Below are 26455 nucleotides of genomic sequence, written 5' to 3'. Positions count from 1 at the left end.
GCACATGTGTGAACCCCCCGCACTCCCCCGGCTTTTGGCACATGACGGCAAAAAGGTTAGCCATCACTGCCCTAGCTTGTTTTGGAAAAGGCTGAATAAAACTAGAGTCGCTTGATATGAGGCAACATATAAATTTGGGAGCCTGTAGTACAGTGGACTAAAGCACTGTTATTAACAGATTAACATCTGCTGCTTGCAATTACTGCAAGTTCAAATCTCACCAGGTTCAAGGTTGACTCAGCCTTCCATCCTTTCAAAGGTAGGTGAAATGAGGACCCAGATTATGGGGGCAATAAACTGACTTTGTATAAATATACAAAAGTATGAAGGCTATTGCTTAACGCATTGTAAGCCGCCCTGAGTCTCCGGAGCAGGGCGGCATATAAATTAAAGCAAAAAAAAAAAAAATATTAATAAAGTAAAATAAAACAATAAAATAAAATAAAATAAAACACTATGCCAATATGAGCAATGTGAGATGCTATTAGGTATTTCTCTTCAGGACAATGCACAACCAGTTCAGTGAAATACAGATTACTACTGTAAAAAGCACCGTAAAAACTACGTAGTTGGACTACATCTTACCATATATGTATGATTTAAGATTAGATCCACAAATTATATCATATCACTGTTTGCTAACTCATTGACTAAACCAAGATGGGCCCCTTGCACGCACTAAATGATAAACCATAGCTTCCAAACCTCATTAGTTGCATTTATATAATGTTATGACTTTACACGGGGTTGCATAAAACCCAATCAGAACCTAGGAGCTGAAAAGTCCACAATGTTTTTATATTATTACCGTCACTGCCGTCACGAGCTGTTTGCAGGCCTGCCAGTTTCAGCTGAGCAGAGACATGGATTCCACGGTTCTCTCTACATGTGTATATGTGTACAAACTTGCCTCGGTGGTACAGTGGACTAAAGTGCTATTAAGTGCTAGCGCTTAGCTGCCAGCTGCCTGCAATTAGTGCAAGTTCGAATCTCACCAGGCTCAAGGTTGACTCAGCCTTCTATCCTTTCGAGGTAGGTAAATTGAGGACCCGGATTGTGGGGGCAATAAGCCAACTTTGTATAGAACACCGCCGCTTGGGGGTGTGTGTGAAAGCCCTAATAAGCAGATATATACATATATAGATATACACCCATGCAAACAGATTTTCACAACTTGACACATGAATCAAGTCCTGAGTTCGAGGATCGAACACTTTATCGTTCAGTTGTTAGGTCACTGTTGTACATTAGTAGTTGGACCAGACCCGACATTGCACTTAGTGTTAATCTCTTGTCTCGACACGTAGGTAAGGCAAAACAGTTTCACTGGACATGTGTTAAGAAATTATTGAAATACCTAAAGCACACTAAACATATGAAGTTATTGTTAGAACCAACACATACTGATTATGCAGAATTATGTCGTTATGCAGATTCTGGTTGGGCAAGTGATAAGAAATCACATAAAAGTACTTCAGGTTATATGATGTTCTTAAATGGATGTCCTGTTTATAAGCCGCCCCGAGTCTACGGAGAAGGGCGGCATATAAATTGGACTAATAAATAAATAAATAAATAAAATAATGGACATTGCTTCTCACGGGCTGGATATTAAAACACTCTTTCCTCAACCTAGAGCTGTGAAGGCAGCCCTAGCTAGCATCTCCGGAAGGTACGTTTTGTGTGGGAGGAGGACATGACCCAATAATTATGTGAGCCGTTTTAAGATGCTATCTTAAAAGGAGTAATATTACGTATTACTCCTGGATAGCTCTGCAGACTAAGCACTGTAATTTAACACCAGCTGTCTGCAATTAAAGTAAGTTCGAATCTCACCAGGCTCAAGGTCGACTCAGCCTTCCATCCTTTCTAAGGTAGGTAAATTGAGGACCCAGTTTATGGGGGCAATAAGCTGACTTTGTATAAAAGTATACAAAAGTATGAAGGCTATTGCTTAACACACTGTAAGCGGCCCTGAGTCTCCGGAGAAGGGCGGCATATAAATCAAATATATAAAAAAAAATGCACTGCAGCAACCGATTTGCACACTGAGCTTCAGAAACTGCTCAACCGCCTTGCACATGGTGACCCAAGCCTTTGGAAATTTTAAAGGGAGGGGGGGAGGGAAGGGAGAAAGGACTTGGTGCCTTTAAAAAAAAAAATCAAAAAACCACCCACCCAGCTGTACAGCTTTCCCACACCAAGCAAACAAAGGGAGATCCGGAAGTAGTGGAGGGCACAAAAAAAAACCTCACATGGCTTTGAAGTCAAAGCGATCAGGTGGAAAGTCTGAGCAAATAGCAATTCCACTTCCTCGAAAATAGGTCTCTCCCCACTCTGACATGGGATCGGGGAGGGCTATTTACATTTTCTCCATAGGATAAGACCAAATACATCCAGAATCATCAGGGAGAAGAAAGCTTATTAATTTGGGTGTGGGTGTGTGTGGAGAGGGGGAGAGAATTAAAAAAAAAACCCAGACACCTCGTAACCTGGAAGTCTTTTCAAAGGGGGATGGCATGACCCGAACACGTTCAATAAGAATTTTTTTTGTGTGGTTTTTTTTTTTTCCCTTTCCCCCCCGATTATGGAGAACCTTTGCAACAGGAACAAAACAGAAATGAAACCAACCGATCCCCCCGTTTTTTTTTCCTTTTTGCTTTTGAAACAGGGCCGTTTTGGAACGCATCAGGTATTTGGCAAAGAGAACCGGAGACGTGTTAGCGGGGAGGGGAGGGATGAGATACGAGATTTAAAACAAAACAAAACACAAAAAAGGGGTCTCTGTGGGGGGGGGGAGGAGGAGGGGAAAAGATAATTTGGAGGGGGGGGGAAAAGGGGGGGAGAACGGATGAAGTTTGGCTATTAAACTATTGCTAATTTCAAAACGGACTGGACCAGCCGGCCAGTCTCAAAAAGGGTAAAAATGCAACGTATTTCGGACCATTTCTAGCAGCCGGGGAGGGGAGGGGATTATTATTTTTTTCGTGGGGGGGGGAAGGAAAGGAAGAGACGCTATTGCAAGCTAGCATATTACGAGGAGGCCGTCGCGCTGCCTTAAAAGCTAAATCGCCCCGGGATTGTGGGGTGGGGGGGGAGGGAGAGAAAGAATGAAACCCAAGTGCAAATCTGTGCCCCCCCCTTTCACTCCCCAGACGCACTGGCAGCTTTCTGCTGTGTCTTGCCTATTTTATTCCCCCTCCTTCGAAAGAGTGCAAAACGCCACTGCTTTGAATTCAGCCGCCGGTCGCAGTTGTGTTGCAGGGGGTTGGGTTGCCTTTACCCCCCACCCCCACCATCACCCCCTCCCCAAGCCTCGATTTTTATTTTATTTCCCCCCCCCTCCAAGATCGTCTTTCTCGGGCTCTACGTAACGCCCTCTCCAAAGCGGACGCCATATTTTGTGTTGCTGATGTCGACAGTGAAACGTAGACATACATTTTTTTTTTTTAAAAAAAGAGACCTTGGCGTTTCCCCCCCCCTTTCTTTCTTTCTTTTTCTCTTTCTCTCTCTCTCTCAGCTCCTTCCCCCCCCCTTCAAAAACTTGCGCTCGGATACGGTGGATAAGAAAGGCGAGAAAGAGAAAGCAATTCGATCCCCCCCCCTCCTCTCCTCCTCCCACCATCCATGCCTTTTCTTTTTGTCCCAATTTGAATTGTATTCTCTTTGCTTTTCGCCCCTCCTCTTTCCAACTGAACCCCCCCCCTTCCAAAAAAAAAAAAAAAAAAACAACGACCCAAAACGAGAGGTTTTTCTTAGCGGGGAGAGGGCGGAAAAAGTTCGGTCGAAGTGCATTGCTTTGCTAGACTAGCTCAGGACCAGGAGCCCGAGTCCCCGTCCCCCCCCCCTGGAAGTCCATGTGGCAAAAAGGAATAATATCCAATCTGGCTTCTTCGCAAGGTATCCGACGCTTCCCTTTTCCCGATTAAGGGTGCTGGGTCTTTCTGCTGCTCTTTTTTTTTTTTTTTAAAAAATATTTTTTTTTTAAATTAATGCTGTGTGTTTTTAAAAGAAGGGCGGGCGAGAGGAGGGGAAGAAAGGAAAGGAAAGGAAGGGAAGGGCGAAGTTTTTTCCTTACCTGCGATCAAAAGCTTTGGAACGCCGAGACGCAGAACTTTCCCCCTCCTCCCCCCCACGAATGGAACTCTCGGTGCGCGTTCTAGAACGCCGAGGAGACGGTCCGCGACTTTCACTTATGCAAATCGTCGCCCCCCCTTCTAGGGAGGAAGGGGGAGAAAGGAAGGAAAAAAAAAAGGGGGATACAGAATTTAAAAAAAAAAATACCAAAAAAAAAAAAAAAAACCCCTCTCCGATCGGTGGTGGTGATCTACACCAAAAAAAACCCCCACATGATCTCTTACGTCAGCTTGCGTATTTGCATACGATACAATCCACAGCTCCTCTATCGGGGTCTCGCTGGGTTTGGCTGGAAAGTTTTTGACGCGAAAATTTCGACCGCGAATTCTTTTAGGGAGGGGGGGGGAAGGTCAGCGCCTCGCTTAAAGCAGCCTCCTCTTCACCACCACCTCCCCCCCCCGACGGGTTTCAGGACTCTTCCCTTCTTTTGACCCGCTTTTTGGTTACCTCCTAAACGTGAAGATTGGTGTCATCGCAGGGAACTTTTTTTAATCGAACGTAATAAAGGAGGATTAACTTTCCCGCGGAGTTGACACGGAATGTATCTTCTTCCCCTAAGACATCGGTGCTATCTTATCTCGGATGCCGTCCGTCTCTTTCATTTGCTTGCTGTTTAGTTAAGTCCTAAGTAATTTAAGGCCAAATTCTAGTTAAGTCTTGCTTAAGTAAGGTTTGTCCCTCCCCCCCCCCCAAAACACCCCTGGGTTTTTAGGCTGGACGGAGCGTTACTACTACTTTCACCTTCTTCCCTAAATCCGGTAGGACTTTACTCCCTAAGTAAGTTAGCCGGGACCGTTGAATCCCGAAGCCAGATGCCGAGTACATTTTCCCGAAAAGAGCAAATCAGAATGAAGGTTGGTGCAAAAAAATGAAGAAGGTTTTGTGAACTCAACGCTCGCTGAGTAAGGCTTGAGTCCGGCACATGGATCCTCCTGACCGTTTCTTTTTTTAAAAAAAAAAATCTCTGCCCTCCTTTCCAAAAGCAGGTAGTTTTTTTTCGGGGGGGAGGGAATATTTGGTAGGCGCACCTGCGCGTTCACACGCTCCCCCAACGCTCAACTGGAAGAGGAATTTTTTTTTTTAAATGAAAAAAAAATACCGTTAATTTTTTTACGGACGAAACTGGCTAACTAGGGCAGTGGTGAAATCCGGGTCTGTGGGCGTGGCTTGGTGGGCGTGGCAGGGGAAGGATACTGCAAAATCTCCATTCCCACCCCACTCCAGGGGAAGGGTGCTGCAAAATCCTCACTCCCAACCCACTCTGGAGCCATCCAGAGGTGGAATTTGCCGGTTCTCCGAACTACTCAAAATTTCCACTACCGGTTTGTCAGAACCTGCTGGATTTCACCCCTGAACTAGGGGGTGTCTGAAGTTGCCCTTGCAAATCAGCCACCACTTCCCCGGGATTGGAAGGCGGAGTCGTTGCAACGGTAGCGCCCGATGAGTTCACGGAGATCCATCGCGCGTTATCCTCGTTTGCAGGTTTCCCGAAGTCCCCTTTCGGGACCGTCTCTCCTTTATTTTTTTTATTTTTTTTTACAGCCAAGCATCTTTTATCTTACCTGCCGCCGGCCACCAGACCTGTTGCTCCCGTTAAATATTGGGAGGTGGGCGAGAAGGGGTGGGTGGGCGTCTTTTTAAATGTATCGCATTGTCTCCTGATTAGATGGGAGTGGTGGGGACCCCTCGGGATCTTCCCATCGCTACCACTGACTGCTTTGGGAGATCCCGAGAATGCAACTCAGGTGATTTTTGGTTTTTTTTCCCCTCCAAATTTCGTAATTGGGAATTCATCCTTGCAAGTAAGTTTCTAAGGCAGTGTTTCTCAACCTTGGTAGCTTGAAGATGGGTGGACTTCAACTCCCAGAATCCCCCAGCCAGCTGCGCTGGCTGGGGGTTTCTGGGAGTTGAAGTCCACCCATCTTCAAGCTTCCAAGGTTGAGAAACACTGTTCTAAGGGATGGTTGGGAATCCGGCGGCATATAAATGTAATAAAGTGTTATGATTCTGAAAACCCTGGTCAAGAAAACAGCAGGGACTTCCTTGACCAAGGCAGTCTGCAAGAATCGGAGATGATTGAAGGGGAAAAAAAAAATAACTATTAGGGATAATCACACATTGATTTTAAGTAACTAGGAAAATTGGGGACGGAGTTAAAATGCTTTTTCTGCTTGCTTCAAGTGGCGAGTTGTGGTTCCACGGATCACACTGAGCCATGGCCTAAGAATGGCTTATGAATAATAAGCCAACATTGACTGGGTTTCCCCCCTCTGCTCATTGTGACGAAAGATAATTTCTGAAGCATAATACCCCATGTTCTCACCTGAACCAAAAAAGCCTTGGTAGTACAGTGGTCTAAAGCACCCTGTTATTAAGACCATCTGCCTACAATTACTGCAGGTTCGAATCTCGCCAGGCTCAAGGTTGACTCAGCCTTCCATCCTTTCTAAGGTAGGTAAATTGAGGACCCAGTTTGTGGGGGCAATAAGCTGACTTTGTATAAATATACAAAAGGATGAAGGCTATTGCTTAGCGCATTGTAAGCCGCCCTGAGTCTCTGGAGAAGGGCGGCATATAAATCAAATTTTTAAAAAAACCGCTTATATTACTGTTTGTGGGGGGGGGTATGAACCCCGGCTTTCTTTAACATTCAAATTCGGGTCAGGCTTTAGAACAGGGAAGGTGAAACAGGACGTCGTGTCTCCTTTTAGGCTGGAGACCTGTAAGGTAAACCTTAGGTAAACCGCAGCGCATCACTTAAAAAGTTTGAATGGGTATTGATTTAAGAAGGGACCAAGTGGAGATCCAGAAGTTTAGAAGTTCGCAATACTTAACTCTGCTTCCCTTTTTCTTGCTTCGGTTGTTATCGCGCGGGGAGGGAGAAGCGGGCGGCAGCGAGTTTACCTACCGTTTTTTTTTTAACATCTGAACGCTGCGCTCTCGGCTTTTCCTGCGCGCAAAAGCGGGCGTGTGGCTGAGACGTTAGATAAACTCTGTCGCTCGCAGCCTCGCGGAAGGGAGCTCGGGATCCTACGCCTATTTACTCTCCAGAAAGAAGCACGAAAAGACTCCCCCTCCCCTTCCCAAAACTGATCTTTTGAGGGGGGGGGTTATATCCTTTCCTCCGCCTCTTTAGGGCTTTTGGACGCTGGGAAGACTCTGACTTTTAACTACTATACAAATTGATGGATGGATTAGGTCTAATTTGAGTCGTCCTATTTGGTATCTGCTTTGGGAGGGATCAGGCAATTTGAGGCCAAGGGCGACTTGGTTTTTTTAAATACCCCCCTTTCCCTTCCCCCCGGGTGGCACCATCTAACCAACCTTTGAAAAAAGCTAAGTAAGATCAGATCTGGTTAATACTTGGGTGGAAAGTTACCTGAGAATCCCAGGAGAGATAGAGCAGGAGCTTTAAAAAAAAATGGGAAGGAAAGGCTAACAAGCCCAAATGTGCATCACATTTTCACAGGCAGACACCAAGTGATACGCTGCCTTTTGTTCTTCAAATTTCTCAGCTCTATCAAAGCTTGATTTTCAGTGACTCTCAAGCCATTTGCTCAACCTTCACATTGCTGTTTTGCGATTTGATGCTCATTCATTCCCTGGGTGACCAAACCACCTGAATGTGCTGGTCCTTCTTCACTTTTTGCATTCAGAACAGAATAACAGAGTTGGAGGGGACCTTGGAGGTCTTATAGTCCAACCCCCTGCTTAAGCAGGAAACCTTATATTGTTGAAGGCAAATGGTTGTCCAATCTCTTTCTAAAAACCTCCAGTGATGCAGCACCCACAACTTCAGGAGCCAAGCCATTCCATTGGTTAATTGTTCTCAGTGTTAGGAAATTTCTCCTTGGTTCTAGGTTGCTTCTCTCTTTGATTAGTTTCCATCCATTGCTTTTTGTCTGGCCTTCAAGTGCTTTGGAAAAATAGGTTGACCTTCTTTATGGCAGCCCCTCAAATATTAGAACACCTCTATCATATCACCCCCTAGTCCATCTTTTCACTAGACTAGACATATCCAATTCCTGTCTATATTGTATTAAGAATCGATTTGTTCTGGGTCCTATCTTCTTTTGCCCCAACAGTTAGAGAAAAGCAACAAAAATGATTAGGGGACTGGAGGCTAAAACATATGATGAACGGTTGCAGGAACTGGGTATGTCTAGTTTAATGAAAAGAAGGACTAGGGGAGACGTGGTAGAAGTGTTCCAATATCTCAGGGGCTGCCACAAAGAAGAAGAAGTCAAACTATTCTTCAAAGCACCTGAGGGTAGAACAAGAAGCAATGGGTGGAAACTAATCAAGGAGAGAAGCAACTTAGAACTAAGGAGAAATTTCCTGACAGGGAGAACAATTAATCAGTGGAACAACATGCCTCCAGAAGTTGTGAATTCTCCAACACTGGAAGTTTTTAAGAAGATGTTGGATAACCATTTGTCTGAAGTGGTGTAGGATTTCCTGCCTAAGCAGGGGGTTGGACTAGAAGACCTCCAAAATCCCTTCCAATTCTGTTATTCTATTCTGTTCTGTTCTAGTTCTTAAATAAGCCCTCCTACTTCATTCAGTTTTACGTTTCTCCCAATATATCCGGATCTCACTTCCATAAGGCAAAAGGGTGATAACCATGTTTTATACACAACTATCTCACTTTATTTCATATTTTTTCATATTCCGTTTTGACCACATAGTACCGGTTATCATTCTATATGATTTGCACATCTTAACATCTTCTTCCATATCCCCATCTTTATTAAACATTGATCTACTCTAGGTTTTGTCATTCATATCTAGCTTGCTACTGTTCACTCAAATTTCCATTTTTTTTCATACCTTAATTTTCATATCCATATGCCTTGTGGCATTACAGTCTTTCTAACACTTTCTGCAAACCATCTGATTCTCAGCCAACAACACTGTATTGCCTGCGTACACAACTACATTCCCAACCTCGAACATCCTCCAATATCCAATACCTAATATTTTTAATATCCCCTTACATGTTTATTCATGAATACATTAAACAACTAAGTGGACATCACATATCTCTTGCCTTAATGCTGATCCATTCATTTAGCAGGCCATCTATTCTCACACTTCCTTCTATCATGCAGTAATCATGTAGTATCAAGGACTTTCAGCTTTTAATGACTACAGCAACCAATCAACTTATACTTTTAACTTTCCAGCCTTCATGTCCACTACTTCATCATACAGCTTCTTTAATTCAACATGTTGAAGTTCCTTTGTCCCAGCCATACATTTCTCCGAAAGACCAAAAAGAAAAGCAGAGCATAGCAAAACAAAACCTTGTATATCTGCCTACCATAAAAGCCTCTCTGCATTTCCCATTTGGTTTATATTGTCACCTTTTGAACCTTTTCCATCAAAACCTGCCAAACAGCATCCCAGGGACCCTTAACAAACTAACCTCCCCCTCCACCCTGTAGTTTTGCATTCGTTCTTCATATCATTCCTTTTGATTTTAAGGGAACAGTACCCGCCATTGTCAAGCATATGAACTTTTCATAGACATGTTAAAAGAATTTGGGCAGCCACTCCATAAACACACATTTGAACATTCTCCAGTTACATCATCTACATTTGCAGATTTAATATTAAAAAAAAATCCTCAAAGCATTCATGACTTTCCTTCCTTCCTTCCTTCCTTCCTTCCTTCCTTCCTTCCTTCCTTCCTTCTCTCTCTCTCTTTCTCCCTCTTTCCCTCCTTCCTCCCTCTTTTCTCTTTCTTTCTTTCTTCCTTTCTTTCTTCCTCCCTCCCTCCTCCCTTTCTTTCCTTTCTTTCCTTCCTTCCTTCCTTCCTTCCTTTCTTTTTTCTTTCTTTCTTTCTTTCTTTCTTTCTTTCTTTCTTTCTTTCTTTCTTTCTTTCTTTCTTTCTTTCTTTCTTTCTTTCTTTCTTTTTCTTTCTCTCTCTCTCCCTCCCTTGCAATTTTTCTTTTTATTTCCATCACAATGGCTGTGCATTTTCTTTATCTTGTTCACTCTTAATCATTCCTTACTCTCTTTGGCAACTGTTCTTTGCAAAACCCCTTTTCCTTTCTCCAGCAGGGTTTTTCAAGCTGTAGGTTGGATCTCTTGAGGAGGGGAGGCAGTAACAGTAACAAAGTTGGAAGGGATTTGGATTTGGTCATGCAGGAGACCTATACTCTGACAAATGGCTGTCCAGTCTCTTCTCCAGTGTTGGAGAACCCACAAAGTCCAATGGCAATTTGTTCCACTGGTTGATTGTTCTCACTGTTAGGAATTTTGTCCTTAGTTCTAGGTCAGTGATGGCTAACCTTTTTGCCATTGCGTGCCAGGAGGGGGGGCGGAGGAGGGTCACGCACGCATGTGCCCACGCGCATGCGTGTGCAACCCCCTCCCACCCCCACCCTCGCTCCTGGCACATGATGGCCTGGTAGGCCCGTTTTTCTTTCTTACCTGGTTCCAGATCCTCTCTGTGTATCTGGGAACGGCGAAAACAGCCTTTCCCACCCCCTTGGAGGCCCTATGGAGGCTGAAAGGGCCCATTTCCCAACTCCCGGTGGGACAGGAAGTGACATTTTTTGCTGTCCCCAGCCTCCAGAACCTCTCTAGGAGTCTCTAGGAGCCTCTCTAGGAGTCTCTAGGAGCCTCTCTAGGAGTCTCTAGGAGCCTCTCTAGGAGTCTCTGGAGGCTGGGGACAGAGAAAAACGTCACTTCCTGTCCCACCGGGAGTAGGGAAATGGGCCCTTTCAGCCTCCGTAGGGCCTCCAAGGGAGTGGGAAAGGCTGTTTTCGCCGTTCCCAGATACACAGAGAGGATCTGGAACCAGGTAAGAAAGAAAAACGGGCCTTCCCCACCCCGCCCCCAGGCCCTCCAGAGGCAGGAAACAGCCTGTTTCCCTACTTCTGGTGGGCCCAGAAGGCCCGAAAATCAGCTGGCCGGCACGCGCATGCGCCCCAGAGCTGAGCTGGCGTGCCCACTAATATGGCTCCGCGTGCCACCTGTGGCACGTGTTCCATGGGTTCGCCATCACGGTTCTAAGTTGTTTCGGTAAATAAGTTGCCCCACTCTTCCTTGTGGCAGCTCTTCAAGTATTGGAACCAGAGGTGGTATCCAGCCAGTTTGGATCGGTTCGCTAGAACTGGTAGCAGAAATTGCAGGTGGACCTGCCCACCCGCCCCGGCTCTATGCCATCCTATTTGGGCACGTTTTTGAGGCCAAATGCATGCGTGGAAGGCAAGTGCACGGTGAACTGATAGTAACATAATGTGAAACCAGGGTTGAAATGCTCCCGGTTCGGACCGGATCACCTGATCCAGTAGCGATGGCAGCGGGTGGTTCGGAGAACTGGTAGCAAAAATCCCTGCCCCCCACAGCCATGCCCAGCTGAGTCGCGCGATCATCAAAGGCTGTTTTTGTTTTTACTTTTAAAAGCATTTTTTTCTACAACCTCTTTGGCCGAAAAAATGCTTTGAAAAGTAAAAAAAAGCCTCTGATGATCGGGCGGCTCAGCTGGGATTGTCAGAGGCTTTTAAAAGCATTTTTTTCTGCAACCTCCTCCGCCGAAGAGGTTGTAGGAAAAATGCTTTTAAAAGTAAAAAAAAAAAAAAAAAGTTGGTCACACCCACCCAGTCAGATTACCCCCCCCCCCCCACCAAGCCACGGCCACAGAACCGGTAGTAACAAATTTTAGATTTCACCCCTGGGTGAAACCCACTGCTGATTGGGACACTACTATCATGTCACCCTGGTCCTTCTTTTTACTAGACTAGACATACCCAGTTCTTGTAACTGTTCTTCGCATGTTTTAGCCTCCAGTCCCCTAATCATCTTTGTTGCTCTTCTCTTCCATTTCCTCTTCAAATCCACCCTCGGTGCTACCAAGAAATGTTCTCTCCTACTATTTTCTTTTTTTTAATTTGATTTATATGCCGCCCTTCTCCGGAGACTCAGGGCGGCTTACAATGCGTTAAACAATAGCCTTCATACTTTTGTATATTTATACAAAGTCAGCTTATTGCCCCCACAAACTGGGTCCTCAATTTACCTACCTTAGAAAGGATGGAAGGCTGAGTCAACCTTGAGCCTGGTGAGATTCGAACTTACAGTAATTGCAGACAGCTGGTGTTAATCACAATGCTATTAGTCTGCTGAGCCACCAGGCTCAAGGTTAACTTCTATGTGTTATCCTTTCCTAATCATGTCCATCTTTTATCAGAAACAACGCAGTCACGCTTCTAAATTTACATTCACCACTTTGCTAGATGCACTGAATGTATGTGGGAATAGACAGAGTCATTGTTCTCCTTCATTCATGGGTCTCCATAAGGCCCAATCATTTTTTTCCCCCTATACAGCTTGTCATTGCTTAATAAAGTTCTGATGAATCTTCCCGCTCCAAAGGTACTTATGACCAATTGCGAAATTGCCATCTCCACTAGTCACATGATTGCAGAATAACAAAGTTGGAAGGGACCTTGGAGGTCTTCTAGTCCAACCCCGTGGTCAAGCAGGAGACCCTATACCATTCCCGACAAGGTTCTATCCAGTCTCTTCCTAAAAGCCTCCAGTGATGAAGCACCCATAATTTCTGGAGGCAAGCCATTCCGCTGGTTACAGTAGTGGCCAAAATTGTGGAAACTGAACAAGGAGAGATTCAACCTGGAATCTCAAGTTAGTGTTGTGGCTCCGTTACCTGAGCCTGTGTTATTGGCAGGAGAGGACTCCGAGAGTGAAGGAGAGGAGTTGGCAAGGCCTCCCTCTCCAGGACCCTCCTCTCTGGCAATGCCTTCGGTGTCCGCCGAAGGTCAAGAGATAGGCCCGGGGCCAAGCACGTCCACACAGGCACAGGTGGACAGTAATGAGGAAGATGAGTCTTGGCTGGATTCTCGGCAGCGTCGCAGAGATAAGCGCGCGCAACAGAAGAAGAGGCGTGCCAGGGATTAGGCTGAGTCATTGAACCACACCCTACAGGGTATAAAAGAGGGTGTGGTGGCCGGTTCAGCTCTGTGACAAGCAAAAAACGGATATCGGACGACCTTCTTTGTATTTACTGGACTTTGTTGATTATTATGTATTGGCTTTGTTCCCGGATGAAGGGAGAAACTCCCCCCTCGTGAGTAAAGAATACCTGGCAGCCAGTCACTGGGTTGCTGCCAATTCTGATACCAGATAAAACTGTTGTCGGCTGAGTTCTTTAGCTGTTGCCTGTCTGTGGGGGTGCGTGTGTGAGACGGGGACAGAACAGTTAGGAACATGGTTGTTAAGGAAATCTGATTTCCCCATTGACCTTGTTGGTTAGAAGGTCGCAAAAGGGGATCAAAGGACCCAGATACCGCAACCGTCATAAATACGAACCAGTTGCCAAGTATCCAAATTTTGATCACATGACCATGAGGATGTTGCAACGCTCATACATGTGAAAAACAATCGCAAGTCACTTTTTTTCAGTGCTATTGTAACTCTGAATGGTCACTAAATGAATGGTTGTAAACTGAGGACTACCTATATTACATTTTGAAACAAATAATGCCTTGAGTAACAGGGTAGTTATAAAAGTGTGCCTGATAAAACTTGTTATATTTTCAAAGTGTATGAAGTATCCATCACTGGTGACAGTATCTAAGCCAGCGTTTCTCAAGTTGAGCCATTTTAAGAAGTGTGGATTTCATCTCCCAGGAATTCCTCAGCCAGCAAGGCTAATTAGGGAATTCTGGGAGTTGAAGTCCACGCATCTTAAGCAGGGATGGGTTCTAAATTTTTTTACTACTGGTTCTGTGGGTGTGGCTAATTTTGTGGGCGTGGTTTGATGGTCATGTGACAATTCTTTAGGATTTAGCAGAGGTACTGGTCTACCAGGCTTTTAACTGCTTGCAGAGCTGTACCAATCTACCCATTTGTTCTTGGAGCATTCCAGTCTACCCATTTGTTTTTGGAGGCACCGGTCTACCTATTTGTTTTTGGAGGCACCGGTCTACCTATTTGTTTTTGGAGGCACCGGTCTACCCATTTGTTTTTGGAGGCACCGGTCTACATATTTGTTTTTGGAGGCACCGGTCTACCCATTTGTTTTTGGAGGCACCGGTCTACCTATTTGTTTTTGGAGGCACCGGTCTACCCATTTGTTTTTGGAGGCACTGGTCTACCTATTTGTTTTTGGAGGCACCGGTCTACCTATTTGTTTTTGGAGGCACCGGTCTACCTATTTGTTTTTGGAGGCACCGGTCTACCTATTTGTTTTTGGAGGCACCGGTCTACCTATTTGTTTTTGGAGGCACCGGTCTACCCATTTGTTTTTGGAGGCACTGGTCTACTCATTTGTTTTGGGAGGCACCGGTCTACCTATTTGTTTTTGGAGGCACCGGTCTACCCATTTGTTTTTGGAGGCACCGGTCTACCCATTTGTTTTTGGAGGCACCGGTCTACCTATTTGTTTTTGGAGGTACTGGTCTACTCATTTGTTTTTGGAGGCACTGGTCTACCCATTTGTTTTTGGAGCGCACTGGTTTACCACCACACTGCCTTTTATCACTGATCAGCTGTAGGGTGGCCCTTTGAAGCTCCGCGGCAACAGTTTAAATAGTTTTTTTCCCCTTCTAGCTGGGACTTGGGAGGCAGCGAATAGATTGGGGGCGGGGTGAGGCAGAGGTGGTATTTACTGGTTCTGCGAACTACTCAAAATTTCCACTACCGGTTCGCAAGAACCAGGGAGAACTGGTAGCAACCCACCACTGATCTTAAGGTTGCCAAACTTGAGAAAAACACTGATTTAGATCTTGGAAAAGATAACAAGGGTCAAACAATGAAGCAGGATGTCAGATGGAAGATGAAGAGGTTGTAACGTCTAGGCAGCTGGGAAAAAAATCACTGTGGAACCAGGCAGCACAATCAGAGGTGGCATTGAGCCGATTTGAACTGGTTCACCGGAACCGGTAGCGGAAATCTCAGGTAGGCACCAGCTCTATGCCATCCTATTTAGCTACGTTTTTGAGGCTGAGCACACACACAAAAGGCCGGGTGCATGCGTGGAAGGCAGGCATGCATATGTGTACGCGGGGCGAACCAGTAGCAACATAATGAGAAACCTACCGCTGAGCACAATGCATTTCTATTTTTTTCGCTAGAAAGCAACTTGGCTGTGCTCTTAAAATCATCAGGAGTCGAGCTAAATGCAATGGAGTCTCTCCTTAATACAAATAAATATTAATATTAGTTGTTTGACACAGATCCGAATAAACGTTACCTCCAAGTATATGCAGTTGGACTTCCATGGCAAAATGCCTACATTTTTCATTGCTGATGAATGAATTTTGGCAGCGATTATTCTTACCTCTAAGTCTCAGTTCCTCAATAATGCTTTAATTGTTCTTCAACTGTGCCGAGAGCCAGGCGTTTACTGTTTCAAATTGCTACTATGGTTTGATGGCCTTTTGGCTTCCACATATAACAGTTCTTTTCAACGGAGAATGTGCTTATAGTCACCGAGCTTTAAAATTATCCTTTTCCCCCCCTGTTTTGTGTTTGATTTTCTAATATCAGGCCACAGGCTGTGAGAAACACAGCAACGGTTTAAACGGGTAAAAGTAATTAAAGGGTGCCTCTCGGAATAATGAATAGCTTAGTTGCACTATGCTTGTAAATCATAAAAGACTTGGAATTGAGACAGAAGTTTTTAAATAGTACAATTTTCAAGCTTCTCAAATTGGTTTGTGAACTCTATTAGGGTCACTCTGCGTTTCCATTTTCTGTCGTTCCCAAACAACATATTTTTCAGATTCCCTCCCCCCACCAGACTGAGTTAGGGGCGTTTCAATCCCAATTAATGAAATAAAATCCAGATTCAGTCACTGGGTGCTTTCTAATGCTAAGCAACTGGAATTATTGTCCTATGTAGTTTGATGTTGAACAACTTGGTGGCTTAGTGGTGAAGATGCTCGCCTCTCACTTGGAAGGTTGAGAGTTCAATCCTAGGTAGTGGCGGATATTTCTCTCTTAGGATGCAAAGAAAAAAATATCTGCTGTGAACTCAGTGTGGTGTCAGGAAGGGCATCCAGCCAGTAAACAAACGCTCAGCTCCATCCAGTCGCTCTGACTCTACCCCGAATTAAGGGATTACAGGGCTGTAAAAAAAGAGTTTTTTATAGTTTAATGGATGCTATAATGGAATAGAATATTCACTGGAATCATAGTTTGCATCCATGATCAATTTCACTGATAGTGAATTCACTAGAGATCAGCTCTAACTGTTGATATTTTATTTTCCAATGTTCCTTTGGATTTAATCTGCTGGCACAAGAAATGGATAAGAAAATATTAAAATTTGACTTCCAGGAAGGGGTAATAGCTTCGCATATTAAACTGTAAACTTGTAATGTTCTCATTGTAGGCACATTTGCTGCATTTGTCAGATTGTGTTTTTAAAAAGATGTTCTCACCCAACTTCTGTTATTTTTAATTGATGGATAGCTTTAGCTGATAGATTTCCTTCCTTTAGGAACTTAATTTAGATCGGTGTTTTTCAAACTTGGCAACTTTAAGATGTGTAGGCTTCAATTCCCACAATTTCCTAGCCAGCCTGCTAGGAGTTGAAGTCTACACATTTTAAAGTTGCTAAAGCTTAAAAAACTCTGGTTTATTTGTATCAGTTTGGGATCCGTGCAAGCTTTTTGGATTGTGGGTGTCTTCTATGAAATCGTGATTCGTATTCTAGCAACACATCCTTATTCCAAGACTGTTCCTGCGGATTAATCTCAAATAGAATAGAATAGAATAGAATAGAATAGAATAGAATAGAATAGAATAGAATAGAATAGAATAGAATAGAATAGAATAGAATAGAATTGAATTCCTTATTGGCCAACTGTGATTGGACACACAAGGAATTTGTCTTTGGTGCATATGCTCTCAGTGTGCATAAAAAGACAAGATACATTTGTCGAGAATCATAAAGTACAACACTTAATGATAGTCATAGGGGTACAAATAAGCAATCAAATCATACTAGGAAACAATCAATATAAATATAAATCAAGTGGGAGGAGATGAGTGATAGGAACAATGAGAAGACTAATAGTAATAGAAATGCAGACTTAGTGAATAGTTGGACAGTGTTGAGGGAATTATTTGTTTAGCAGAGTGATGGCGTTCGGGAAAAAACTGTTCTTGTGTCTGGTTGTTCTGGTGTGCAGTGCTCTATAGTGTCGTTTTGAGGGTAGGAGCTGAAACAATTTATGTCCAGGATGCGAGGGGTCTGTAAATATTTTCATATCCCTCTTTTTGACTCATGCAGTATACAGGTCCTCAATGGAAGGCAGGTTGGTAGCAATTGTTTTTTCTGCAGTTCTCATTATCCTCTGAAGTCTGTGTCTGTCTTGTTGGGTTGTAGAACCAAACCAGACAGTTATAGAGGTGCAGATGACAGACTCATGGTATAGTATAGACAGTATATCATGGTATAGACAGTATATCTATATATACTAAAACTCTTGTGTCTGTTCAATTGTTTGTAACCTTCAATTGGGTGAAATGATGCATAGGTTTTGAATCAACATACCCCAAATGGGCTAATTTACACAATGTGTCCAAAATCCAAGACCCATAACTCCTGTGGGATTGAAATTTGGCAAGTTGTGATTGCTTCAGTACCGCCACGCTGCCATGTCAGCTGTGGCCATGTGATGATAATTTCCAATGTGCTCTGCCAGCTTCCTACAAGCAAACTCAATGGGGAAGCCAGCAGGAAATCATCAGTCACTCCCGATTCCCACTGATTTTTTGCCCAGATGTTCTCATTCTGTTTCTCTGTTTGGGTAAAAAAAAATATTTCTGAAACATGACTCAATGGGTCACGGGTTGTGTAGAATATTCTAAAAATTGAGAAATCTGCTGTGTAAACTGAATCAGAAACTAGCTACCCTGTTGTAGCCTAAAAAAAAAAAGTAAATAATTGGTGTTCAGTAGAAAAATAAAAGTAAAAATAGATCCCTGACTGACCAAAAAAAAAACAAAAAAAAACTTTACAGGAACATGAGACTAAGCATCCTTTAGTATTAAAGCAGGGTAATATTATTTACAGCCTCAACACTGTGTCCAAAACCATATTGAACTTGGTCATTGAATTAAGCTATTCTCTGGGTTGCATATACTGGAATGTAAACTAATCAAAAGACCCCAGTTCATTGAACAGACTAACCTATAATCGTCCCAGCCATGTTTAAAAGCATCCAAGGTTAGCATATGAGGATGATGAAGACAGTTTATTAAATTTACATGCTACCCATCTCCCAATGGCAGAGCAGAGCAGAGCAGAGCAGAGCATAGAATAGAATAGAATAGAATAGGAGTAGAGAATAGAATAGAATAGAATAGAATAGAATAGAAGTAGAGTAGAGTAATAGAATAGAATTAGAATTAGAATTAGAATTAGAATTAGAATAGAATAGAATAGAATAGAATAGAATAGAACAGAACAGAACAGAACAGAACAGAACAGAACAGAACAGGAGTAGAGTAGACTAGAGTAGACTAGAGTAGAGTAGAGTAGAGTACAGTAGAGTAGAGTAGAGTAGAGTAGAGTAGAATAAAGACTCGACTAGACTAGAAATAGACTAGACTAGAATAGGAATAGAAAGAATAGAATAGAATAGAATAGAATAGAATAGAATAGAATAGAATAGAATAGAATAGAATAGAATAGAATAGAACAGAACAGAACAGAACAGAACAGAACAGAACAGAACAGAACAAGGTTCTTTATTGGCCAAGAGTGAAAGGACACACTAGGAATAAGATACCAATAGAAGAAGATAATGGGAAAGATGAGGATAATAGTTACAATAAAATCCATAAAAAAGATGGCAAGTGTGCCCAGACCAGGTGGAATGAAGCAAGGGGTCTCATTCTTTCTCTCCAAAGATCTGGGTGAAGACACCGGTCTTCACAACTCTTCTGAATAATAGCAAATTGAGGTTTATCTGGATCTCGGAGAGAACCTTGCTCCAGAGATCAGCTGCAAGTTATGAAATTGAGTTCCTCTTATAGGCCAGGTGTACCCAACCTTGGAAAACAGGATTGATGACCGATGATTGCAAGGGAGGTTGCAGTGTGCTACTAAAAAGAGCTATGCGCTAGTTGGCTGCCCTTGTTGGTTATACAAATGGAGGAAATTGTTAGTTCCTTTCCTGGCTTGGATGATGATTGAATTCTGTCCTCGGCTGGCTTTCTCACTTCCCAGCCTGCTGTGATATCTGAATGTCATCTAGGAAGCATTTCCATAACAACACAGGGGGATTTGATGAACACAAAATGATAATTATGATGCCCGTCCAGACAATCAAAATCAGGAAGGAAGAAAAATAAAGAATTTTGTTTTCTTTCTTAGCCTCTCTTTCATCCCGATTCTTCTTTCTGTGCTGCAGATTTTGCTTTTTTTTTTTAAAAAAAGGGTAATATAATAAATATCAGCACTGGTTAAAATAGGTGCTTAATAAAGGTTGACAACAACAAGTTAAAATAATAATGTCCTGCCCTCACCAGGGTCTTGAGCATATATCTGTATATCTCCTTCTAGAAGAAAGGAGGAAGAGTGGGAGGAAGGAAGATTTCTGATGTTCACTGCCAGTTTCCCCCTCGAGGAATAGAAATAGAATAGAACAGAACAAAGCAGAGCAGAGCAGAGCAGAGCAGAGCAGAGCAGAACAGAACAGAACAGAACAGAACAGAACAGAATAGAATTCTTTTTTGGCTAAGTGTGATTGGACACACAAGGAATTAGTCTTGATGCATACGCTCTCAGTGTACATAAAAGAGAAGATACATTCATCAAGAATCATAAGGTACAACACTTAATGATAGTCATAGGATACAATTAAGCAATCAAATCATATTAGGAAACAGTCAATATAAATCTTAAGGATACCAGCAACAAGGTTACAGTCATACAGTCATAAGTGGGAGGAGATGGGTGATAGGAATGATGAGAAGATTAATAGTAGTGCAGACTTAGTAACTAGTTTGACTTGAAGCTCAATGGCCTTCTGATTGTCATTCTGTTGTTCTGTTTAGGTAAGGAACTATCTCTGAAATGACTTTCCAACGGGACACACTTTGTCTGCTCAACAACAAAATAATCCTGTAGAAATAGCTAAGGGGGAAAAACAATTTTTTAAAGGGAAGGTTTAAAGCTATAAACCTTCACTTAGCTGCCTTATCTATCCCCCCTTGCCCCCCCATGGTGAGTATGCAATGAAATCTGGTACTTCTTTTGATTGTTCCTTAGTCACTGCATTTCAGCCAAGGTTTCAGTCAAAACAGAATATTCAGTAAATCAGTGGTGGAATTCAAATTTTTTTACTACCGGTTCTGTGGGTGTGGCTTGGTGGGCATTGCAGGGGAAGGATATTGCAAAATCTCCATTCCCACCCCACTCTGGGGCCAGCCAGAGGTGGTATTTGCTGGTTCTCTGAACTACTCAAAATTTCCGCTACTGGTTCTCCAGAACTTGCTGAATTTCACCCCTGGACTAAATGGATCAACAGCCCACCTCTCTGGAAATCCCTATTGTTGGAAGAAATCAGGGGTGAAATGCTCCCGGTTCGGACTGCATCGCCCAATCCGGTAGCGATGGAAGCGGGTGGTTCGGAGAACTGGTAGCAAAAATCCCTGCTCCCCCCCATTGCCCAGCTGAGCCGCGCAATCATTAGAGGCTTTTTTTTATTTTTAAAAGCATTTTTTCTACAACCTCTTTGGCTGAAAAAATGCTTTTAAAAGTAAAAAAAAAAGCCTCTGATGATCGCGCGGCTCAGCTGGGATCATCAGAGGCTTTAAAAAAAGAAAGAAAGAAAGAAAGAAAGAAAGAAAGAAAGAAAGCCTCTGCCGATCAGGCAAGTCAGCTGGGATCGTCAGAGGCTTTAAAAGCATTTTTTAAACAACCTCTTCAGCCAAAGAGATTGTAGAAAAAATGGTTTTAAAAGTAAAAAAAAAAAAAGTTGGCCACGCCCACTCAGTCATATTACCCCCCCCCCTACCAAGCCACGCCCACAGAACCATAGTAACAAATTTTACATTTCACCACTGGAAGAAATGTCCAGTTCCAGTTCCAAATCAGGAGAAAGGCATGGGAGATTAAAATGGAGGCTGGAGACTGATTGGAAAGAAAAGTTGTCTTTATTCATGAAGCAGAACCGCCAACCACATGTGATTCTGGGCAGTTGACAAAATGGAGTTGAGAGTGGGTGGGTTTTTATACCTTCTTTGGGCTTTGTATTTGAGCTTCCTGCTCCTGTGCAAGCACATTGAGGTCACACGGCTGTCTTTAGAAGAGCATATGACGGCCATGGCCAGGGGGGCTTTTTATCAGGTCCGCCTGATACGCCAGTTGCGCCCCTTTCTGGATCGGGACTCCTTGTGCACTGTCACACATGCCCTGGTCATGTCACGCCTGGACTACTGCAACGCTCTCTACATGGGGCTCCCCTTGAGGAGCACCCGGAGGTTCCAGCTGGTGCAGAATGCGGCCACGCAGGTGATTATGGGAGCGACGTGGTGCTCCCACGTAACACCTCTCCTGCGCGAGCTGCATTGGCTCCCGGTGGTCTTCCGGGTGCGCTTTAAGGTGTTGGTTCTCATCTTTAAAGCGCTCCATGGCTTAGGGCCAGGATATTTGCGAGACCGCCTGCTGCTACCGATAACCTCCCACTGGCCAATATGCTCTCACAGAGAGGGCCTCCTCAGGGTGCCGTCGGTCAGGCAATGTCGGCTGGCGGCCCCCAGGGGGAGAGCCTTCTCTGTGGGGGCATCCGCCCTGTGGAACAAGCTGCCTCCTGGAATACGATTGATCCCGGACCTCCGGACCTTCCGTAAAGCCCTGAAGACGTTTTTATTCCACCAAGCCGGCCTAGCCTAAATGGTTTTTAATTGGGATTTTAAATTTTATAGATTTGGGGGTTTTAAATTGGGAAGCTAATGATTTAATTCTTTTTTAATTATCTTAACTTTTGTATTTGTATGTTTTTTAATTTTGGCTGTTCACCGCCCTGAGTCCCCTCTGGGAGAAGGGCGGTATACAAATTAAATAAATAAATAAATAAATAAATAAATAAATAATAGGAAAGGGTACCTGTAGCTCACTTGAACATCATCAGATGTTACTTATGTTCAGTAATGAAATATCTGCAAACAAACATGCTCAGAGAACACCAAGATCGCCGTAAAAAAGACTCTTCATACAATTGTGAGATGCTTGTAATCGGCCTTGCAAGGACCCCTATCTGCATAACTATCCTGTCTCCCCCCTCCCCTTGCCCCCTGCCTCGCTCTATTTAAATCTCCCATCAAGTCAAGCCACTCCGTGCATCTGATGAAGTGATCTGCAAACTCACAAAAGCTGATTGCCTTAAATAAAACTGTTAGGCTCAAAAGGTGCTATAAGACTCTTTACAAATGTCAGTTTACTGCTCACCCTAAATGCTGGCTATCACATTAAACCAAGAAAAGGGGAAAAAAAGAAGAAGAAGAAGCAAGACTTGGGTTTCATGCTAGTATCACTTTATCAATGCTTTTCCTCATGCATTTTATTTTATTAGCAAAACGAAGTCAGAATTGTTAGACGAACCTGATTCATTTCTTAATGTACTCCTCGGTCCAAGGCCAGAAGTTCCTCAGCAAAATATCAGTGGTGGTATTCATCTGGTTCTATCCGGTTCGGGCAAACTGGTAGCGGCGACTGAGGGAGGCTCTGCCCACCTGCCCGACGTCATCACATCCCGTTTTTGATGCTCTGCGCATACACGGAAGGCTCTGCGCCAGAGGTGGGTTCCAGCAGGTTCTGACCAGTTCTGGAGAACCGGTAGAGGAAATTTTGAGTAGTTCGGAGAACCGGTAGTAAAAATTCTGACAGGCCCCGCCCCCATCGATACTCTGCCTCACAATTCCCAGCTGATTGGGAGGAAATGGGGATTTTGCAGTAACCTTCCCCTGGAGTGAGGTGGAAATAGAGATTTTATAGTATCCTTCCCCTGCCACGCCCACCAAGCCACGCCCACCAAGCCATGCCACACCCACAGAACCGGTAGTAAAAATTTTTGAAACCCACGACTGCTGCGCATGTGCAGAGGTGGCATGTGCACTCACATTTGCGAACCAGTAGCGAAGGTAAGTGAATACCTCCCCTGAAAAATAAATGAAAATTATAATTTATAAGAATGTGTGGTTGGGTTTTTTTTTGTTGTTGTTTAAAGAAAAAACATTGCATTAACATTTTAAAGAAAAAAAACTTTGGATAAAATGTAGGCGTTTCTTTTAAATTAAAGCTGTAATTTCATATACCTATTAGAAAGAAGGCTGCTTGAACTTGGTCATACTTCTGAGAAGATTGGGCTGTACGTAAAATAATATTTATTTAGACATTTTTGCATTTTCAAGGTTCAGTGCAAGTTTCTGTATCCTGGTTCCATTTTGGCCTTTCCACTACCCGGTGAGGTAAACTTAGGAAATTGAGGGTATTCAGTTATATAACACAGGATTCTTTAATTGAGTTGTGGGAAGACCAACAAATTCAGTTTTTGGAGGAAAAGTTAGATCCTGGTTGGTATTTTCATATTGCAGAGGAAGTTAAAATGTAATTTGTTTTTGGCTTAGTTTAGCAGAGTCTGGGGTCCCAGTAACTATGGTTAAGTGGTGGTTTTTTTAAGCCTAACTCAGCCCATATGAGGTAAAAAAGCCACAATGATGTCATATGCATCATAAGAACACGGTGTGATAAAATCAAGCAATCATTTGTAGCAGGAGTGGGTACTACTTAACTTTATTACCAGTTCACAACGGGGCTGCAAGTGTGCGCTTGCTTTGCTCACATGCGCAAAGTGTTCTGATGACGTCGGGGTCGGTGGGCGGAGCCTCCCACCGGTATTACTATCGGTTCTATAGAACCAGTGCGAACCGGGGGCAACCCATCACTGCGTTGATAGGGCTCACAACTTCGGTGTCCTCCTGGATGCTCGGCTATCCCTAGAAGACCATCTAACGGCCGTGACCAGGGGGGCCTTCGCACAGGTTCGCCTGGTGCGCCAGTTGCACCCTTTCCTGGACCGAGATGACCTTCGCACAGTCACTCATGCCCTGGTTACTTCCCGCTTGGATTACTGCAATTCCCTCTACATGGGCCTGCCCCTGAGATGCACCCAGAGACTCCAGCTGATCCAGAATGCAGCTGCACGGGTTGTTATGGGAGCCCCTCGTTACTCCCATATAACACCCCTCCTGCGTGAGCTGCACTGGTTACCAGTGGTTCTCCGGGTCCGCTTCAAGGTGCTAGTCCTCACCTATAAGGCCCTTCATGACTTAGGTCCGGGATATTTGCATGACCTTCTCCTGCCTGCCTCTCACCGTCCTGTTCGCTCACATAGGGCCGCTCTCCTCAGGGTTCCGACGGCGAGCCAATGTCACCTTGCTGTGCCCAGGGGTAGGGTGTTCTCTGTGGGTGCTCCCACCCTCTGGAATGAATTACCTACTGATCTCCGGACGGCTCCTGATCTCCGCTCCTTCCGTCGGGACTTGAAGATTTGGCTTTTCAAACAAATAGGCTGAGACTGATTCCGGGCTTTATTATTTACTACTAATTAATTATTTGGATTAAATTATGATTTTATTGTACTTGTTTCTTAACTTGTGTTCGCCGCCCTGAGTCCTTCGGGAGAATGGCGGCATATAAATACATGTAATAAATAAATAAATAAATTTGTAGGACGTCATGCCAGTGATCACATGGTATTCCTTTCCCCACATCAAACAATTATGACGGATTTGATCATGATTAAAATGAGCCGGGCCTTGGTGCCATAGACTGCACTTATCTTTCGCCATAAGCATGCAGCCGTCACACAAACAAGTTATATAAGATCTTAACCAATTCATCCGAAGTGCTTTTGTAACAAACCACTTTATTCTGAGGTAGCTTAACAGGTTCTCTAGATGTCTGATAGCTTTCTGAAAGGTATTTTATTCCTAACAATATGTTCAGACCTTGAGTGACGCTCACAGGCCAGCCTACAAATGTATCCTCTCTTTATCGGTTAAAAGAATATCCTTCTTATCATTTCAGACAGAAGCTATGAATAGAAGACTGGAAACATCTCTGCCACAGCAGAGATTTTAGGCACCCAAAGAAGGATGTGTACAACATTTCTTGTTGTGAGAGCTGCATTGGGTGCCAGTTTGCTCCAGGTCCAATTCAAAGGGTTGTGATCTATCAAGCCCTACCTGGCATGGGGCTAGGTTACCTAAAGAAGCGTCTTCATCCCATTACATCAGCCAGTCCCACCAAATCAGATAGGGAAGGTATGCTGCAGACGGTCTCGGTTAAAGAATTAAAACTGGCAGGGCCTATGAATACAGAATAACAGAGTTGGAAGGACCTTGGAAGTCTTCTAATCCAACCCCTCCTTAAATAGGAGATCCTATACCAGTGATAGCTAACCTTTTTGCCATCGCATGCCAGGAGGGGGGGCAGGGGGGACCTGACTTCCAGGTGGGACCGGAAGTTGTCGAATGGGCCGTTTTCGGCCTCTGGAGGACTTCCGGGGGTGGGTGGGGTAGGCTGTTTTAACCCTCCCCAGACTCCTCTGTGGGAGCCCCAGCCCTGTGGAATGAACTGCCCCCGGAAATTCGTAAGATTTCTGACCTCCGGGTATTTCGCTGCGCACTCAAGACCCTATTGTTCCGCCAGGCTGGGTTAGCAACATAATTTTATATTGGATGTTTTAAACTTTTGGGGTTTTAAATTAAGCCAAATTTATTTAATACTTTTAAATTATTTTAAATTGATGTCTATTCTGTTTTTAAATAGGCTGTACACCGCCCTGAGTCCTTCGGGAGAAGGGTGGTATAGAAATATTATTATTATTATTATTATTATTATTATTATTATTATTATTATTATTATTATTATTATTATTATTATTATTATTATTATTATAGAGGCCCTGGAGGTTAGGGAAAGCAAAAAACGGACCTTCTGGTCCCACTGGACGTTGTCAAATGGGCTGTTTTTGCCTCTGGAGGCCAAAGGCCCATGGGGGTGGGGAAAGCCGTTTTTGCCCTCCCCAGACTCCTAGAGAGGCCCTGGAGCCAGGTGAGAGAGAAAAACGGGCTTTCCCCACCCCCCCGGGCCTTCCGGAGGCAGGAAACAGCCTGTTTCCCTACTTCTGCTGGGCCCAGAAGGCCCGAAAATCACACACCGGAGCTGAGTTCGCGTGCCCACTGATATGGTTATGCATGCCACAGGTTCGCCATCATGGTCCTATACCATTCCAGACAAATGGCTGTCCAGGAGCTCTCTCTG

The 26455-nt window shown here is 43.9% G+C and overlaps 1 protein-coding gene and 1 long non-coding RNA gene across 5 annotated transcripts in view; one reads left to right on the top strand and one right to left on the bottom strand.

Moving 5' to 3' along the window:
* ZHX2 (zinc fingers and homeoboxes 2) overlaps window positions 1-4805 on the bottom strand; it is a 70181-nt gene extending 65376 nt beyond the window's left edge. Inside the window, exon 1 of one of the 4 annotated variants that reach the window (XM_060681854.2) lies at window positions 4079-4805. The gene's annotated coding sequence lies outside the window, so the exon portion shown is untranslated. The remainder of the gene's footprint in view (window positions 1-4078) is intronic. The other 3 variants (XM_087891381.1, XM_087891379.1, XM_087891380.1) reach the window with 3 other exon arrangements.
* LOC148114959 (uncharacterized) lies at window positions 2340-24866 on the top strand. Its single transcript, XR_015733612.1, has 2 exons — window positions 2340-2692; window positions 20182-24866. It is a non-coding gene; the product is annotated as an uncharacterized LOC148114959 (long non-coding RNA).
* Window positions 24867-26455: the final 1589 nt, after the last annotated feature.

This window comes from Pantherophis guttatus, chromosome 3 (assembly GCF_059756535.1).
Source record: "Pantherophis guttatus breed Tessera chromosome 3, ASM5975653v1, whole genome shotgun sequence".
Lineage (NCBI taxonomy): Eukaryota > Metazoa > Chordata > Lepidosauria > Squamata > Colubridae > Pantherophis > Pantherophis guttatus.
This window is presented reverse-complemented; position numbering and strand designations above follow the sequence as displayed.